The sequence below is a fragment of the Strongylocentrotus purpuratus genome, unplaced genomic scaffold (genome assembly GCF_000002235.5).
Source record: "Strongylocentrotus purpuratus isolate Spur 01 unplaced genomic scaffold, Spur_5.0 spur5_scaffold_18, whole genome shotgun sequence".
Classification (NCBI taxonomy): domain Eukaryota; kingdom Metazoa; phylum Echinodermata; class Echinoidea; order Camarodonta; family Strongylocentrotidae; genus Strongylocentrotus; species Strongylocentrotus purpuratus.
Window position 1 is genome coordinate 24,139,716 of NW_022145603.1, and position 6,265 is coordinate 24,145,980.

At 39.4% G+C, this 6,265-nt stretch overlaps 1 protein-coding gene across 3 annotated transcripts in view; it reads left to right on the plus strand.

The window, feature by feature from the left end:
- Nucleotides 1-6,265, plus strand: part of LOC754213 (DENN domain-containing protein 2A) — a 118,103-nt gene that overhangs the window by 87,135 nt on the left and 24,703 nt on the right. The window lies entirely within an intron of this gene.

Consider the following 6,265-nt stretch of genomic DNA (forward strand, 5'->3'; position numbering starts at 1 on the left):
AAAAATTGCGAAACCAACGTAGGCTGTAGGGGGATTTCACAAGTCTTGTCAATCGATCAACTACTAAAATATGGGAACATGATGTAATCTGAACACAATATCAAAGCTCAGGGTATTGAAATTGCCTTTGAGTTGATTTCTCAAAAGTTTTTGCAATCGTTATATTGCTACAGAAACAAAAATTTGAAATAAAGTGAAAACTTTTTTTTTCTCTTAGGTTCTTGCTATACAAATTTGATTTAGGATGGCTACATTCTATATTTTTTGTTTTTGTAATTGATGCCATTTACCTGTTTAAGTGCTAGATAACTCAGGCTAGTCTATAAAACTAAGAGCAGTATTCGGAGCAAGTCGACTATATAGGGCGTGTGAAGGGTGTATGTTGGTAATGTCTCTCATCGGAGGGTAATATTCCATGGGATCTTGCTCATGTTCTAACCCCATGGGAGGAAGCATGCAGGAGAATGATGCAGATTAGAACCTGTTCTCACCCACAAAAAAATAGTGTTCTTACTCCAAAAGAGAAAGCAATTATTGAAGGTACTCCCTAGCATTTTCATAAAGTTGTTTTTGCTAGTAACTGCACTATATATTCAAAAATGAAAATCTTGTAATGATTTATAATTTAAAGAGAATCGTCAATTAAAAATTGATGAAGACTAGACCCTGACCACACCCGGAAAATAAATGTTGGGTTCATACTCCAGAAGAGAAAGCAATTTTTAAAGGTGCTATTTCATCCCTTGAATACTAAGCTTGGAAAATGGAAAGTGCATGTTGGACCAAAATCAAGTCATATCTGATAGATTAATATTTTTACATGATCATGAAAGAAGTTCAATTGTTTTATATCATTCTGTCTCATAAATGTAAAATAAAGTGCCCTGAAAAGCTTTGAGAAGTAGAGATTTATTTGTATTATTTGGAAGAGGGAAAAGATTAATGTTGATTTTCAGTGATATTACTTACTATTAAATTCTGAATCGATAGATATTAGATAATGCAATGCTACGTGACCAGGGTTGGTGATATAGTCAGCATACTTTCCAAATACTTGTAGGCTTGGGGGTGTATTCACACTCCGCTACCACGTAATTGCATTCATATTTGTTTTCAGGTGTGAATGGGGGTGGTAGATCACACTAGGTACAGACAGGAAGACCTGCTCTTTTTCTAGATATCCTTCTGTTCCGTCTTCTTACGTAGGAGTGTGCCTTGCGCTTATCCAGACGAAATGAAATGAAATTTGACTATGCATGTGTAACATGTGTTTAAGATTTTTACTAAGTAGATATATGGGTTATATGTGGAACTGGGTAGATGTTCTTTTTAGAGAGAGAGAGAGAGTAAGAGAGAGGGGTGATGTTTGAATGAAACATAGAGAGAGAACAGGCAGACAGAAAATGAGCACAGTTAGTATCAAACTTGGATGTCAGATAAAAGGATGAAAAAAGATATCTTCAAATTAAATTCAAACTTAGAACTTTGTTTATAATTTGATCATTTAACATCTAACAAAGATCAGTGGTACATCAGCAAACATTAGGGCTACCATTTTATCAGAAACGTACATGTAATTTGTTTAATGTTTTTATGTATTATAATCAATTTACAGACATCGTTTAAATTAATTAAGCTGTTTTAGTGATTCAGAAATTTGTTACAGCTGTTTTTTTAATAGTTTTTTAAAAATATTTGAGTTCATATCACACAGCCATTATATTTTATAGTGGCTTTTACTCACACACTTGTGATGAATTGCGATAAACTTGTTCCATTCCTTTCCATCCTTCCAACTATTCTAGTTTACTTCATTCTGTCAATCACTTTTTCTGCTGTAATTCCATTTACGCCAATGTCTATTAAATTTACATGAATTTGTTTCAGTATTAACTAGAACCTTTAATAATTCCATGAACTCCGTCAGAGAACACAACCATTGCCCTGAGTCATGATTTCATGTATGTCATTTTCAGATCCCCTTTCCTGTGCTAACCTTGCCCCCTCCCCCTCTCCCTCCCTTGCTCTCCCTACCCAACCCCCTTCTCTCTCTCTCTCCTCTTCTCTCTCTCTCTCTCTCTCTATCTCCTCTCTCTCTATCCCCTTCCCTTCTCTTTATCTCTCTCTATCTCTTCCCTCTATCTCTCCCCCTCTCTTTCTCTCCCCTCCCCTTCTCTCTCTCTCTCTCTCTCTCTCCTCCCATCTCCTCCCTTGCTCTCTTGCTCTCTTCTCCCAATCCCTTCTCTCTGTCTCTCTGCCTCTCTCCCCACTCTTTCTTTTTATATTTCCTTTTCTTTATTTCCCTCTTCTCTATTTTCCTCTTGCTGTACTGAGGGCCTCATTTAATATTTCAGGTTGTCAGATAGGTCACATTTTGGTCTCATGCTCATCTGCATTTGAACACTCATTGTGTCAATATCAGTGAATCATTGCAACGACTTTCATGTGAAATAATGTTCATGCTTTGCCAAATACCGTTATGATCCATAGATATAAAGCTTCTTTTAGGATTGAAGTTTGTATCTATTTCCTGTTCACATTCTATCTTTTTAAAGTAGGATGTGATCCTAACATATGAGGCTTTCACTTTTGACCAACAATGGCAGTAATTTCTTGATAAAGGGTCAGAAAGTGCAAGTACATTTGTTTGAACTTTTCATGTGAATACCAAGGTGAATACTTAGGTTCCAGTTATTCTTATTTTATTAGGAATGATTTTTATTTTGCCCTAATATTAAGTTTAAATAAAGTAAAGACCATGAAGGGTACTGATTTATCTACAAATACATTATTATATTCTTAAATGTTAGTGATTCCAAAAATGATATTTGGTTGTGTTTCATGTGCAGAATAATAGACCTCTTGAATAATGAGCCCTACTTCATCGTCAGAAATATCAACCCCTTATTTATTAGTTAGAATTTTATATACTATTTCATTTTCAGAGTTGAAACCCCTACATTCAGAATAAGGAATCTTCATAAGACCAAACCTTCAGAACTATGAATCTTAAGAATAACTAAAATAATTTACATTAGATTTTTTTCAAAAATATGAACCTTCAGGAAATAAAACCTGATTCTAACTGGCCAGTGTGCCTCTCATGCTCATGAAAGTATGTGATGAAACTAATGAAAGCAGACTAAGATTGAAATTATACCAACCCTGGAATTCGTTAGTACAGAGGTGCAGGGGATAGGAAATGAGGTACATTTAGAATGAGGGAGGGGGTAGAGAGAGGGAGGGAGAGGGAGGGAGAGAGAGAGGGAGGGGGTATAGAGAGGGAGGGGTAGAGAGAGGAAGGGAGGGAGAGAGAGGGGGAGGGGGTAGAGAGAGGGAGGGGGTAGAGAGAGGGAGGGAGAGAGAGAGAGAGAGAGAGGGAGGGGTAGAGAGAGGGAGGGGATAAAGAGAGGGAGGGAGAGAGAGAGAGGGAGGGAGGGGTAGAGAGAGAGGGAGGGGTAGAGAGAGAGAGAGAGAGGGAGGGGTAGAGAGAGGGAGGGGATAAAGAGAGGGAGGGAGAGAGAGAGGGAGGGGTAGAGAGAGAGAGGGAGGGGGTAGAGAGAGGGAGGGGATAAAGAGAGGGAGGGAGAGAGAGAGGGAGGGGGTATAGAGAGGGAGGGGTAGAGAGAGGAAGGGAGGGAGAGAGAGGGGGAGGGGGTAGAGAGAGGGAGGGGGTAGAGAGAGGGAGGGAGAGAGAGAGAGAGAGAGAGAGAGAGAGGGAGGGGTAGAGAGAGGGAGGGGATAAAGAGAGGGAGGGAGAGAGAGAGAGAGGGAGGGAGGGGTAGAGAGAGAGAGAGAGAGAGAAAGAAGCAGAGGCAGAGAGAGAGAGGGAGGGGTAGAGAGAGAGAGAGAGAGGGAGGGGGTAGAGAGAGGGAGGGGATAAAGAGAGAGGGAGAGCGAGACAGACAGACAGAAACAGAAGCAAAGATGGACATAGTCAGGCTGAAAGAGAAATGGAAAGTGAGAGCGAGAGAGAGAGGGGGGGGGGGGGGGAGAGAGAGGGGGGAGGGGGACAAGAGAATGAGAGGGGAGTAGAATTTCTGGAATCCTCCCGGAAGGTGAGAGGGGGGATCCCTGCGACTCATTCACAGAGGCCGTGCGATTCCCCCTGTTGAATTTGTCACACTCACGCAGAAATTGGTCCAACATTCACGCTTCCGTCTATCATCCTATGCACTCTGTATACGTGGTCATGTCACGTAGTAATACGTGGGAAAACTTGTAGATATCCAGTGGAAGTTTGAGGATCTTTTTTTGGAGTTTACTTGGGAGATATATATATATATTCATTTTGCTCTTAAGATTTCTGTTTCAAGGGTAAGCACTTATTTATTCTTTTACATATTCTCTGTTGCTGCTGACATATTATGGACTTTTAGATTTGCGTGGACTGATACGTTTGACGTCCATTCAAGGCAGTGCATTAAAAGGACGTCGACCGTAGCAATCCACATTGTCTTCGTGCAAATGTAAAAGTCCCTATCGTCTGTTTAGAAGGGCATTATAAACTCCTCACCTTTTACAGAGAGTTAATACTCTTCTGGCTCCAAATAATATTTTCTTGATAATTGTGCCACGCCCCCACCACCCCCACCCCCATCTCTCCCTTGTCTCTCTGTTCCTCATATTCTAAAACAGAATATATTTATATATCTTCCTTTTTTAAGACTTTTTAAAATGCAAGCATATAGTCTGTTTGAAAAAGTAAATGCATTATCACTTTATAACCTTTCCATCGTCACAAGTGCCAATTAGCACAGTCGCCAGTTTGCCACGCATGCCAATCGGCACAAAACGATAGACATGAATTAATGGAAAATTGCTTTGTGCACATTATAAACTTTTAAAAAGTACAAAATTTGTTGGTTTTGCTTGTGAAAACCCTATTTACAATTTCCCAAGAATCTGTAAGCTCGGTGGAATGCATAGTTTAAACCAAACTAAAAAGGTGTAATATCTTTCAAATAGCTTTTTCCTGCTTCAAATTCAGTTTACAACTGGGTACAATGCTTTTATTCTGTAGGGATATTATACACAATCATCTTGCATGCATATCATTGGTACTCTATGGACAGGAGCAGTGTGTATCAGATAGATAGGATATAGGGGAAAAGTCTGTTATTTTAGGAGGGGGCTCCTTCCACAGCAAGGGGGTAAAATTTGGCATAAATTCATACGCATGTAACAGATGCACATATGAACTTGACAAGCCTTCGAAAAATTGACAATGTCTGGTGAGAAATAATTGTATGAACTCTTTCTGTGTCCAATATATGATTGATTAAAAGTTAAAACCTTTGTTCAGGGTTGGGGGGGGGGGGGGCATTACGTATATTCAAAATTTGTATTGCCAATTTCTTTTTTAATTACCTTTGCATATAAGAAGGTCAGGTCATGTTCGTGTCTAGTGATAATAAAACATTATGTAATATAGTGACTGTAAACCAGCTGTTGAATATTTGATATTGCTCCATAAGTAATGAGTAAAAAGAATTAATTTACTCAAAACTGGGTCTAGAGGCCAAGGAAATCTAGCATTGACCTTCGGGTTCTGTATTAAAGGGTCAGGTCACATCTATTTCCTTTAGGGGCTATGAAACAGCTGTGCATCTATCTTTCTGGATCACGTTTTTACTATACCTCCATCTCTGCCCCTTACCCCCCTAGGGGCACCCCATACCCTCTCCCCACACTCCCTACCCCCTACCCACACTCCCTACCCTTCACGCTTTGGAAAAGGGTTTAGTAATCTTGCATTCCTGACATGTTCTGATCCCAATATCATATAGACAAGTCTTCATAAGTATTCTGGTGAATATAATACACTAAATAATAATAATGATAATACATATGATTTATAAGGCGCCAAATCCACTTGACAGTCAAATGCTAAAGGAGTCGATCTTGGAGAGAATAACCCCTCTTGCCACACATAGCAACATCGCAAGCATAGAATTGATAACGACATGCCTATATATTTCACCCTGATGCAAAAGTACATTTTCTTCATGTTTCTGGCACCAAGGATATGACTGAATTGTCTTCATTTAGCAAATGACACTAAAAAAAGTTCCCCTTAACCCACACAGTGTAATTTGTGTGAGCTCTATATGCCCACATACAGGACATCATGTGCCTGTAGGCCTGTACTATAGAGAAACATTGACAATGGCATTGAAAGTACAACCTCTTTTAATGAATTGCTTCGAAAGCAAAGGAAGTGGTCATGTTAGGAAATTAAAGTAAGGTATTTATTAATTACTGC